The sequence below is a fragment of the Uranotaenia lowii genome, chromosome 3 (genome assembly GCF_029784155.1).
Source record: "Uranotaenia lowii strain MFRU-FL chromosome 3, ASM2978415v1, whole genome shotgun sequence".
Taxonomy (NCBI): domain Eukaryota; kingdom Metazoa; phylum Arthropoda; class Insecta; order Diptera; family Culicidae; genus Uranotaenia; species Uranotaenia lowii.
Window position 1 is genome coordinate 106,993,089 of NC_073693.1, and position 14,200 is coordinate 107,007,288.

General features: G+C 39.9%; 1 protein-coding gene across 1 annotated transcript in view; it reads left to right on the top strand.

Moving 5' to 3' along the window:
• Positions 1 to 14,200, top strand: part of LOC129756434 (methyl farnesoate epoxidase-like) — a 30,594-nt gene that overhangs the window by 12,410 nt on the left and 3,984 nt on the right. The gene's annotated exons all lie outside the window — the stretch shown is intronic.

A 14,200-nucleotide genomic window follows, 5' to 3' on the forward strand; every position in this document is an offset into this window, starting at 1 on the left:
CTGTTTCAATATATGATTCATACAAGTGTTTTGTAGATCTCTGATTTATTTGTAGTAGCTGGTAACTTTTTGTATATTTTATTAGTATCTCTCCTATGTGAGCCACGTATGCGCGTGGAAATCAGTACAAATCAATACAAATTGATGCAATTTATACTGATATTTCGGCTGCATTCGATTCAGTGAATCACGATATTCTCCTGAACAAATTGCAGCGTTTGGGATGTTCTGAACGACTATGTGCTTGGATAAAAAGTTATCTTACGAATCACCGTTTAGATGTTAGAATTGGTTCTGCAGAATCTCCTGATTTTATTCCAAAGTCTGGGGTTCCACAAGGCAGCTATTTGGGCCCTCTGTTGTTTACAATGTTCTGTAATGACATTAATTTGCTTCTAATTGGCTGTGGAGTTCTCCTGTATGCGGACGACCTAAAAATATTTTTGGTCATAAACAGTTTAGCTGATTGTTACGAGTTACAAGGCTTCCTGGACATGGTTGTGAACTGGTGTGCTGATAATTTACTGGTTTTAAGCATTGCTAAGTGTTGTCGGAGGAAACATCCATATATGAATACAGCATACTGGGTGAGTCACTGCAACGTGTGGATCAGATAAAGGATCTTGGTGTTTTATTGGACCGTGATATGACTTTTAAGCCTCATATTACTCTGTGGTACTGGGATTCATTATACGCCTGAGTACAGAATTCACCGATCCCGTCTGCCTGCAAGCTTTGTATGGCTGTGCCTGGTTCGCTCGATAATGGAATCTGCAAATCTGGTATGGTGGCGGTTTGAGGCTTTGTGGGTTGCGCGTTTCGAAGTAATTCAACGGCGATTTGTGCGGTATGCTCTCCGTGAACTACCTTGAGAAATCCTGTTAAATCTACCACCTTATCCACAACTCCATACGCTGGCGGATCGTCATTGGTCGATCACTGTTCGTGGCAAAGATCTTGAGAAATGAAATTGACTGCTGTTGGCTACTTCCCCACTTACTAATCAAACAAGTTCAATCTTGTAAATATCTCGGCCTCATTATTGACTCCTCTTTGAGTTGGGAATACCATATCGATCTACTTAAAAAAACGTCGCACCTATTTGTAGAATACTGCGAAAAATATCTCCATACGTTCCTGTTTGCTTGCTAAAAAAACTGTACTTCTCCCTAGTACACTCACGATTACAATATCTTGTATCAGTCTGGGGAAACGAGAGTAAATCTAGATTGCACGAACTACAGACTCTCCAAAATCGTTCCTTGAAAGCAATACATAGAAAACCTCATCTGTTCCCGACAATATCGCTCTATCTCAACGAAAAGGATTCATTTCTTCCAATCAGAGAACTTTTTGAGCTGCAAACGATTGTCCACATGCATTCCATAGCAGCCGGACTTTCAAATTAGCCCAGTGTACCCGTGCAAAGGACTGGTTCAATCAGAGCAACAAGAGAAGCTGGAGAACTAGTTGTCCAGAGATCGAACACTGAATTTGGGAAAAAAAGATTCAGCCTGATAGGAGCAAAACTTTACAACAGTTTTCCTGGTTCTATAGAATCTTGGGCTACTTCAAGTTTCAAGCACCGCCTAAAGCGCAACGTCGCAAGACTACTGGTCTAAGCCTTCGAAACTAGCTGCATTTAATACTTGTACTAAAAGAAAAATGCTATTTTCTTTTAAACTCACGCCTACAGCCACCACCGCCTCCACCCATCGCCTCCATTCATCGTAACCGCCCTCTGCCACCATCAACCGCCAGCTCACCATCAATAGACACCCAACGAAATAACACCCGCATCATACCAAATATCGAATCAAACTAAATCAAATATGAGTTAAATGAAACAGAAAACAAACAGAAAAAGTTAGCCTCCAATAAGTCAGTATAACAAACCCTTAAAAGAACATTATGTTCACTGGGAATGTTAGGATTCGTCAAGTGAATTGAAATAAATGAAATTAAATTCATTAAAAAAACATTTATGCTCCAGAACGAACCCTTCGTAATCGAGACTGGCTCTCATTGGAACCACGAAGTACGCGCTATGGCAGTAACGACCCCCTTCGTTCCGCAAAAATATGCTTCCTCCGTTATTAAACCTTAAATATTCGATTTTAATGTTTCCACTGCGACTCTCAAACAACGGATTGAGCAAAACATGAGTGAACGGTTAAGAAATACGTCTTTTTGTCTCTGGATAATTTTTCAGAAATTACGGTCTTTGGAACAAAATAAGTATCAAATAATTCAAAAAATATTTTCATATTTAATCGACAGCTATATTAAACCCGAAATTCAGCCTCTATTCCAATCGTCAGTAAACAATATCATAGCATCATTGGCATAAGAACAGAACGCGACCGGGGATGATTCAATTTGCGACCGCCGGCATTAACCTCCCAGCGAAACCACATTGCGTATGACTGAAAGAAACAAAATAAAAACTTTTTCACGTCCTTCCGTAAAGGCGCCCGCACAATAGCCCGTCGGACGTCGCGTCGCGTCAGCTTCGCGTTGACATTTCATTTTGGGGATACCGTTTTCCGTTTGAGCCACCACAATGGTGCGTCGCGTCAGTGACAGCATTGTACTAAAACGCTAAACTTGTTCTAAACAGCAGCGTTCTCCAGCGTCGACGTTTTTGTTTTGAAATAGCATAGCATAGCATAGCATGGGGTGACTACACACATCTTGCATTGGCTGATACACGAGGTACAACTGATAATCAAGAGCAACGCAAGATGCCAAAATGAGTATCTGGATTCAATATTCATTCCAAGTGCTGCTCTTGAAGATCAGTGTGGTACCATGATGCACACCGTGACAAGTCAATGTAATCATAGAAGGGATTTTCTGAAACAGCAAAAATAACTCTTTAGGTGCAGAGAACTCATACGACCCATAAAGCTGTTTCAGAAAGGAATGGAAGGGATGTTTTAGAGGGAAATCCTACATGGCAAATAGGATTGACAAAATATGTTTAAATATAATCAAAATAAAATGAAACAATCTCACCAAAGTCCATTGATAGGTGATGAGGGAAGGAGGCAGCGTGGGTTGATTTCTATTTGATGGTCCTGTTGCACTAATGATGATAATCCCTGCACCTTCCAGTCACTGTTGTTTGATAATCCAGCAAGTGCTTATGGATAATTTTTCGGGATTTGAGTGCTTCTTTTCTTCTGCTGATTTTTTTAACACAATCGTCACTGCTATCCTTACACAGATTTCGAAAAAGAAGCTATTAAACAGATAAAAATCACAATATATTCACGAAAACAAACGAGAAAATTTCGAGGTCGGAAAAAACACATCCGTCCTCTAGCAGTGCTTGCTTTGATCCCCCACGTCGACGTTTTTGTTTTGAAATAAATCAAAATTCCAGCGCGTCAGCAGGGTTTAGAATATTTTTTTTATGCTTTTTTGTCGAAGTTTGACTCAAATATACTCAAAAATAAAATTATCGTCGTTTTTCTGTATTTTGTAATGTTAGGCACCCCGAGTTTTGTCTAATAAAATGCTGGAAAGCCTTGTCAGTGGACGCTGTATTGTGCTGCAAAAAATTCCCAGTGCGTAGCGTCAGCGTTTTAGTACTCAACGCCACGTCCGACGTGCTATTGTGCGAGCGCATTAAGGTAGGCGGTAAGCAAAACACAGTTCTCATTCAATGGGTTTCCCGTTTCCTTCACAAGACAAAGGACTACCTTGAAAGGAGCCCAAACGCCAGGAAGCCATCGTTGTGCGTTTTTGAGTGATTGATCGGTGGCAGAAAGCCTATAGGTGCCCGCACAATAGCCCGTCGGACGTCACCTGTCGTGTTGACATTTGATCCAATTTCCCGTTTTAGCCACCACAATGGTGCGTTGCGTCAGTTAAGGTATTGTACTAAAACGCAAAACTTGTTCTAAACAGCAGCGTTCTCCAGCGTCGACGTTTTTGTTTTAAAAAAATTCAAAATTCTAGCGCGCCAGCAGTGTTAAAACCATTTTTTTATGTCCAAGTTTGAAACAAATAATTTTCCAATTTATTGTAACATCATTATCCAAATGTTCGAATCATGCCATAACAATTATTTTTCAACATTTTTCGCATTTTATTTCAGTCCTTTCGTATCATAATTTTTCGGTAATAGTTCCGTTATTATTACGGAACCATAACCAAAATGTTGTCCATACCATTCACGGGATCGTAATTGAATAAAGCTCGCACATATGCGAAGATATGTTAATTAATTTAAAAAAAAAATGAAAACTCGAATTATTTGGTTTTCAAAACAATCATTTTAATTGCTGCCTCCGTTACAATATCAGTACACAATTAAAAAGTATACACTAAACTCATTAACTATTTTTCATTGCTTTGGTGCGATCCACTTCCGGCAGGAGGATTGATGTAGTGGGATTCATTGAAAGCTTCTGCATTGGAAAGTGAATAATCCACGGGCGTTGCCGAGAGGTAATTTACCGTCAAAACGAAAAGATCACACACAGTCCTCGTAGGAGAAAATTGGCGTCTATTCCGCCGGAAGGCGATCAAATGTAATCTTCCTTAAACATTTGATTTTTCACAAAAGAAACGGGATAAAATTGATCACTGATGCTAAAAGATTGAAGCAAATCAAAACAAAGTTTTGGTTGCTATGTCACTCGATGCTGTATTGTGTTGCAAAAAACGTCGTGTGCGTCGCGTTAGCGTTTTAGTACACCAAGACGGCGTTGACAGCTGACGCGACGCGACGTCCGACGCTGTATTGTGTTTCTGCCTTATGACAAATATCCCTCGTCCTGCATCAGGCTCAAGTAGTTTAAGGCTCAAGTCACTGGTTAAGGCCGATGACATAGTAAATGCGATGCGATGCGATGCGATGCGATGCGGCGAATGCGATTAAATGCGGTGAACCACATTTGATGGAAATGTATGTGAATCGCTTAAACCTGACATACTCAACGCGGCGAAGCAGATGTCAATTTGTTCCGCCGCTCGAGTTCGCATAGGCTGCGTCCGTAAATTTTCCGCCAATTCGCATCGCATCGCACTCACTATGTCATCGGCCTAAGAGTCGGAATGGCAAGACAATTTAAAATTGGTGTTGTGAATTCGATTCTCACTTCGCTACGGCATAGTGGTATTTTTTAATTTCTTGTTTCTGGGATGAATAAACCAATAAGGTGAAAATGTTTTTCTAGGTTCGCTTGAATATATAGAGTGGTCATGAATCTTTTTGCTTGGGAGCTCGAATCCTTATGCCAGTAGTGCTTTTTCAAACATATCATCTTTGGCTTAGTACAGTTTTCACTCCTTTTTCGGCACAGAGTTTTGCTAAATTGAAAATCAAACAACGTTGATTTAGCTTGTAAATTAGTTTAACCCTTTAATACATTTTGTTGTTCTAAAACCACACTAGCCAAAATTCAAATATCTTGGAAATGCGTGGATATTTTTGAGTGATATAAAGGGTGTCCAAGATGAAATTGCCACATTTGCAAAATTCGAGTTCTCATCCAATTGCAATCAAATTTTCAGGGGTTGAAAAATAACTATTAAACTTCATTTTACCATTTTACTCGTATTTTATTTAAAGTCCATACGCAAATGCCCGCACCTTGACCTCAACCCCGGCCTAAGATTCTGCACCACTTGTGAATCAACCGTTTTTTGCATGTTAACTCATACTTTCTTCAGTTCCTCGACTGTCTTCACTACCTTAGGTCGTTTAAGGGGGGGGGTAGGGTCTAACACTTTCAAAAAATCGATTTTTTTTATTTTTTTATTTTCTTATTGTAAAACATTTCAAGAATGTTGTGTCAAATTTTCAAGTCAATTGAAGCAAAGCTGTATAAGTTATAGGCCTTTATCTTCTCCTATCTAATACTGCAAGAAAGCAAGAGCAGAAATTTCAAACGCGTTTTTCTCGAAAGCACATTTTTAAAGCCCGTGGACATCGTCATTTGAAAACTACTTATCCGATTCTTTTCAAATTTGGAACATATTTTCTACATATAAAATACCAGACCCCAACGTTTTTCTTTTTTGATTTTTTTACTTTGGGCAGATTTTAGAGGTGAAAAATGGCGGATTTTTAAGTGAAAAATCGTAGTTTTTACTTCAAAGAGCCACAAAAATTTCATAAAAATATTTTTAAGTTAAATAAAAACGTTGGGGTCCAGAAAAACATCTATTAAAAATATGTTGCTCTGATTTTTTGACTTCAGATGATTCTGTGCTGAGATACAGTGTCCACCGCAAATCCTGTTTTCTAAAAGGCATCCTCGAAAATGCTCCGTCACCGGCTCATTTTTCAATATTTTTCTACGAAAAAATTACTAAATGTTCTTTTAACAATGCTTTGTATAATGCGAAAAATTTGAATACATTTGTTTGAACGATAGCTCTAGAAAAAAATCGTGAAAATGGTGTTTTTTTATACCCGTTAGACCCTACCCCCCCCTTAAGAAAGTGCTGCTTCCTGATTTGGACTCATGCCAGTACTCGAAGGACGTGCTAAAGAGGTATGCGGACAATAAGGTCAATTTGCGAAGAGGAAGCAGCCGCTTCTGGAGGCACTCTTTCATGTACACCTGTCCGTTAATCGTGTTCTGGGTATCGAAAGGTGCACTCCGCCTCCCGCACGTGCAGATGGCTTGCCAAACCAGGAATTTCTTCGCAAATTTGGACATCTTCTGAGTGCAGACATGCTCCGGAACGCTGAACTTATCCTTGGCCGTGAAAAAAAGGTTTCCGGGGATCTGTTTGAAGTCGGCCTTCACGTATGTTTCATTGTCCATGATTCAACTTTCGTCAGCATGTTGAGGTACAACTTCCTGGCACGGGTTATGGTGGACTATTTCTGCTTCTCGTCGCGATTAGGGGCCTCTTGTACCTTGAATGTTCGAAGCCCACAAAACTTCGGCTTAGGTGCAGCTTCTTAGCCACATTCCGAACGGAGGCGTTCGGGTTTCGGTTGAAGGCCCCAACTACGCGGTTGTGATTTTTGGCGTTGTACGGAATACTTTTTCCTCCACTTCTGGGCTACCGATCGGTGGTCAATCGTTCCTCGAACCGCTTAATCACTCGCTACACCGTGGAATTCGCGATGCCCAACGTTTTAGCGATGGGACGATGCGAGCGATCCTTTTTCTCGTGATGAATGCGCAAGATTTTATCACACACAAGCTGTTCTTTCGACTCCATTTCCGCGAGTTTTGATCACAGGACTTTAAAACTTGCAGGATGTGAACAATGCACTATAAACTAAATACACTCAAATTTTCATTAAATTCTACCCAACGGTTAAAAAGTTAGGGGGCCGTTCAAATATTACGTAACGCAATTTTCGGTCATTCTCAACCCCCCCCTCCCCCCCCCCCCCCCCTCCCCCCTACGTAACACATTCGTCTCAGATTTTCTGTCCTAAATTCACAAAGCGTAACAAACTCTTACACCCCCTACCCCCCCTAAACGCGTTACGTAATATTTGAATGGCCCCTAGAGCAATTTCATAGTGTAGCAATTTCATCGTGGACACCCTTTATTCTAGAAATTTTTAGAAATTGGCCTATGGTATTTTTTATATTTTAAAGGATGTGTGGAACATCAAACAAAGTACAGACCCCGTTCGATTTTGGCAACATTCAATTTTGGCAACATCCGAGCAAAAACCGTTCGATTTTGGCAACATCCAAAAAAGACGGTTTTTTTGTAACTTTTTTATTTTTTAATTTCATTTCAAATTAATCAAAATTAATTTTTTTTTTTGAAAATTCTTTATTTGAAACGGCTCATACCTTTAGGCTTTAAGGAGCCAAACTCGTTTTGTTTGATTACAATTCTGTGCTTATATCTAGTTCACTTTTTGAAGAGAAGATAGAAGATAGATAGGGAAATGTGAAAATAAAAAGAATTATAGACGAAGATCAATAGCTTTTAGGAAAAGATATATTTCAAACATGTAGTCCAAGTCTATCACAGCCAGCACATCTCTCACTGGAACATAGGGTGGTTTTTCTCGGGCCCTAAGGGAGTCTATAAAATTCGTTCTGGCGACAAAATGGACCTCGCACGACCAAACAATATGCTCGATGTCATGGTAACCTTGGCCGCAACCACATAGATTGCTGCCAGCAATATCAAAACGATAGAGTACCGCGTCTAAGGAATAATGATTGGACATGAGACGGGAAAATATACGAATAAAATCCCGACTCAAGTTCAATCTATTAAACCATGGTTTAAGGCTTACCTTTGGAATAATCGAGTGGAGCCACCGACCCATCTCATCCTCGTCCCATTTGCGCTGCCAGTTGACAAGAGAGTTTCTTCGAACCAAATAGTAAAATTCGCTGAAGACGATTTCACGGTGATACGTGTCGCCTTCCATCGCTCCCACCTTTGCCAGAGAGTCTGCCTTCTCATTGCCCACTATCGAGCAATGAGAGGGAACCCAAACAAAGGTGATGGTAAAGCGACGTTTTGATAAAGCACTCAAATTATTTCGTATCTTCTCGAGGAAGTACGGCGAGTGCTTTCCCGGTTTTATCGAATGGATTGCTTCAACAGAGCACAGACTATCCGTTACAATATAGTAGTGTCCACCTGGCCGTGATGCGATATTGTCCAAAGCCCAGTGAATTGCTGCTAACTCCGCTACATATACAGAGCATGGTGACTGAAGACTGTGAGAGGCGCTAGATATTTCGTTGAACACTCCAAATCCTGTTGTTTCCTCTATAAGTGATCCATCGGTAAAGTACATTTTATCAGCATCGACGTGTCTATATTTAGCTTCGAAAATTCTTGGAATCAGAAGAAGGCGGTGCGAGACCGGGATTCCACGAATTTCCTGCTGCATAGACAAATCAAACTGGACAGAAGAATGATCGTAGTCTGGGCTACAAACACGAGTTGGAGAATACGAAGAAGGGTTTATCTGCATTGACATGAGGACATGGTATATAGACATAAATCTAGTTTGAAGATTTTGCTCAAGTAACCTTTCAAAATTCACAATCACCAATGGGTTCATGACCTCACACCTGATGAGGAACCGGAGTGATAGTAAATTGAATCGATCTTTAAGAGGAAGTATTCCTGCCAAAACTTCGAGACTCATGTTATGCGTAGAGGGCATACAGCCCAGAGCGATGCGGAGGCAGCGGTATTGGATACGCTCGAGTTTGATGAGGTGAGATTTGGCAGCTGACTGGAAGCAGAAGCTACCATATTCCATCACTGAGAGAATGGTTGTTCGATACAATTTTAAAAGATCTTCTGGATGGGCCCCCCACCAGGTGCCAGTGATTGATCGGAGAAAATTGATTCTTTGTTGGCATTTTCCTTTCAGATACTCAATGTGGGCTCTCCAGGTACACTTGGAATCAAACCAAACCCCAAGATACTTGAAACACCTCGATTGAGTGATCGTTCTGCCTAGGAGTTGAAGCTTAGGTTGAGCAGGTCTATGTTTCTTAGAGAAAACAACCATCTCCGTTTTCTGAGGGGAAAACTCAATCCCAAGCCCCAAAGCCCAGGAAGACAATCTGTCTAAAGTATCTTGTAAAGGTCTGTGCAGATGAGACTTAGTAGATCCTGTGACAGACACCACGCCGTCATCTGCAAGTTGTCTTAGAGTGCAGCCTTCAGAGAGACAACTGTCGATATCACTTACGTAAAAGTTGTACAAAAGTGGACTCAAACATGAACCCTGCGGGAGGCCCATGTAAGAGATTCTTCTAACTGCTATATCTCCGTGAGCAAAGTTCAGATGTTTCTCACAAAGCAAGCTGTATAAGATGTTGTTCAATAGTGGAGGCAGACCCCGGGAGTGCAACTTGTCTGATAAAACCTCTATTGAGACTGCATCAAAAGCTCCCTTTATGTCTAGAAACACTGAAACCATTTGCTCACGTTTTGCGTACGCCATTTGTATCTCTGAAGACAGCAAAGCAAGACAATCGTTTGTCCCTTTGCCCCTTCGAAACCCAAATTGAGTATCTGAAAGGAGACCATTTGTTTCCACCCATTTGTCCAAACGAAACAATATCATTTTCTCCATCAATTTGCGTATACAAGACAACATCGCTATTGGACGGTACGAATTGGGATCAGACGCTGGTTTTCCGGGCTTTTGGATAGCAATGACTCTCACTTGTCTCCACTCTTGGGGAACAATGTTGTGCTCCAAGAATTGATTAAATAAATTTAACAAGCGAAATTTGGCGGCATCCGGAAGGTTTTTCAACAAGTTAAACTTGATTTTATCAATTCCCGGAGCTGAATTGTTGCAAGAGAGGAGGGCAAGTGAGAATTCGACCATCGAAAAGCTAGAATCCAGATTGCACCTGTCAGAGGACATATTCCGGACAATTTTTTGGTTTGGTGTGGAATCGGGGCAGACTTTCCGTGCAAAGTTGAATATCCATCTATATGAATGTTCCTCACTTTCATTTGTTGAAGATCGATTACGCATGTTTCGTGCTACTTTCCACAAGGTATTCAAGGACGTTTCTCGTGATAAACCCTCCACAAATGTACGCCAATGTGCTAGTTTTTTCCCTTTAATCAATTTTTTGAATTGATTTTCAAGGGACTGATATGCTTGAAAATGATCGAGGGTTCCATGTTTTCTAAAATCTTTGAATGCTTTTGATTTGTCCTTATAAAGCTTGGAACACTGGTTGTCCCACCATGGGTTAGGAGGCCTTCGACGTACAGATGAATCTGGGATGGGTTTCGTTTGAGCACAAACTGCGCTATCATGTATCAAACAAGCTAGAAAGTTATACTCTTCCAAAGGAGGAAGAACATTCATAGAATTGATGGCTGTTGTAATCGTGTCCGCATATTTTTTCCAGTCGATGTGTCTTGTAAGGTCATATGCCATATTTGTTTGATTCGAATTGCTGGCCCCATTGGTGATTGTGATTTTGATTGGTAAGTGGTCACTACCATTGGGATCAGGGATTACCTTCCACTGGCAATCCAATGATAGTGAATTTGAGCAGAGTGAGAGGTCAATTGCACTTGGTCTTGCAGGAGGTTTAGGTACTCGTGTTTTTTCACCCGTGTTCAAAATTGTTAAATTGAAACTGTCACAAATGTCATAAATAAGAGTAGAACGACTATCGTCAATTTGTTCTCCCCAGACAGTTCCATGTGAATTGAAGTCACCCAGGATCAACCTTGGCTCAGGAAGTACTGAGCACAGGTCCTCTAGGTGACTTCGATCCACTGCAACTCTATGAGGCCAGTACAAACAGACAACGCATAAGTCCTTACCTCTTATAGTTGTATGACATGCAACAGCTTCAATTCCTCCTGATAAAGGGAGGTGGATTCTAAAAAAGGAGTGGCGCTTATTGATCCCCAAAAGCACCCCTCTGTGCAAGCTTAAATTACCAGGGGGAAATCACCCTTAACACGAGGGCAGTACAATACCGGTAAACACGTCTTGTCCGATCAAACGTTGCTACACGAGAGGGCGCATCGACGGTTGCGCAGGAATCATGCAGCTAGTCTGGTAGTGTGTGTGACGGCTCATCGGAGCTGTTACTATTTGGACAGTGGCGTACCACACATCTTCCTTCTTCCCTAAAAAAAACTTGAAAAATAAAGTTTGAATATAATGAAACTTCTAATTCTGTTTGGAGCTGAAAGCACACTCAAAAACAGCTGAAATTTGCATAACCTAAATAGACTCACACAGAATGATTTTTAAACGCGATATACTTCAGAGCCATCTATATCAACCCCTTTTAGTCACCGGAACATACGAATAAATTTCCGGTTTTATTGCAAATGCACTAACTTTCAATATTTCATACGTTTCCTCTATTTATTTCATAGAAGAGAAGCTTGACATGCACTACATGATGTTTCTTTGAAGAAATAATCTTTCTTTAACTCTATTTAAACGTACATCTTTCTAAGTTATGATGGCTGGGATAATGCGGGAGCTCAGAAACCGGAAACTCGGATAAGCGGGATTCTACTGTATATGGTTTCTCCTGACGCTTTGGTTAAATGATCTCAATGTACTCTTTTTGGTGTTGCGGAATATGGTAACCCTAGGCTAGTATCTTAAAATGCTAAAACCACCAGACCATAGAAAGTGAACATGTACACCATGACCGGGATTCAATCTCAGCTTAGATGACTTGAACTTCAACCAGTACGCCAAAGCCGCTCGTGATCTTCATTTACATTTTCAATTCAGAATTAGAGACGAATAAATAGAGTTTCTTTGCTGCTGTCTAATCTTTAGATTCTAAATAGTGTCCTCTCTCATGTATCCCCTTATCTATCTTTCGTTAACTTTTTCTTATTTGATCAACTTCCTCTAATCATCTGTCTCTTGTATTATGTTTTCTGCTTATCATTTTTTTTCAATCTTCAGTCTGCTAGTTTGCTTTCAATCGACTACTTCTCCCTTCATTTATTTATCCTTACCCTTGCATACAGTGTTCTGTCTCCTTATCACCTTGCTCATGTCTCTTTATTCCTGTATTCTGTTTTCCGCTCTCTGCCTTTTTATATGAAGACTTCGAAAGTGATGCAAGATACGAATTTAAGAGTCTGAATTCAATTTAAACATAAATTTCATAAATAGCTATAACTAAAAAAAAAATAAAAATAATCTTTTTCCAATTTATGACTATTCTTTGATCATCAACATTACTTTCATAAAACTCCGATTTTTATAGCCCTTCTTCTCCGCAGTTTTCAATGGAATACTGATGACATAACAAAGCGAAAACGAATTTAACTGCGGTTGTAATCATCTAAACTATTCAATTTATTCTCTCTGTCACTGAAATCGATTAGAGCTGAAATACTGAAAGTGAATGAAATACCGTTCGCTTTTCTGTACGGTTCCATTTAACTGTTGCACTGGCCTAGGAAGTAGAAAGAATAACTGTTCAATAATCAAACCACATCAAACGTAGCTTTTCACAATCGGAAAATAAATCCAAGGTAACCTTCAAGACCTACTTCATCTTCGTTCAATTTCCAATGTTTTACATTTCTTCAAATTGTATCTGAATTTACAGTTTCATATTATATCTACTATTGTAGAATTGCTTCATTTGCACAATCCAAAAGGCTTGCGTCCAAATTGCATTCAAAGGTAAAATTCTATCACATTTTTCATTGGAGAAAGGTGAAGCGTCAAGTTATTACAAGCACCTTAAACCATGTACCCATTAAGATCTTTTACAAACGAGCTGCTGAATATCTCTTTTCCACTGACTCCTTTCAAGTTTGTTCTATCAAAGGCTGATATGCCTATCATATTGCCTTTCTCGTTTTAACTGTTTTGCGCCTGTCTGTTTTCTTTATTCACAAGAACAAGCGCCCAAGAATTTATCGATATTTAAATAAAAGGTTTTAAACTAGAGTTCTAGACGTCTTCAAGATCAATGTTGTTTTTCTCAATACTTATTTAGTTTTCTATATTTTAGGCTCAGTTTTAATTTTCATAACATATGCATTATTCGTTCCTTTCCTATTCCTCCAATTTTAAAAACTCCCCATTCCTTAAGTGAATACGTTTAAATGTTTGAAATCCCATGAGCTCAGTATCAGTATCAGTTTCTGTAGCCTTTTTCTGAAATTATCAATTCATCATTCTGCCATCATGCTTATTCTTTTTCTTTCAACTTACAATATTTTTTTGATTTAACTAAATTTATTTTAGCACCCTTTGTTCGACGTAATTTAAAGTTGACTTGTAGCTAGCATTTCTTTCACTAAGTTCTTAGCACACTCTCAGTGTCCTTAATCATCTTCCCACTTTCTCAGTTAACTTTCATACATAAATAAAGCGGCATCCAAACACACTTCACTAACTGGAAGGCAAGCGGTTTCCCCACACGCTTGTTCTCCCTTCTTGCTTTTTTCGATCTGACAAGCTGACTTCCAGCATGCTTGTTTCCAAGGAAGGCAAGCGAACCACGTTTTTTCTCTTCTTCCCAAAATTCTACTAACGGACTTTTAGCACGTTTTGATTACTGATAGCCAAGCGGACTCTCAACGCGCTTGTATTTCCATCGTTTTTTTTTCCTTTCAAATGAACCAGCAGGGGATCCCCAGCACGCTAGGCTTATTCGAAAACAAACGGACTCTCAGCGCGCTTGCTCTTTAATTAGGTTTACCAGCGGACTCCCATCACGCTGTTTTTTTTTAACGAGAGGCAAACGGA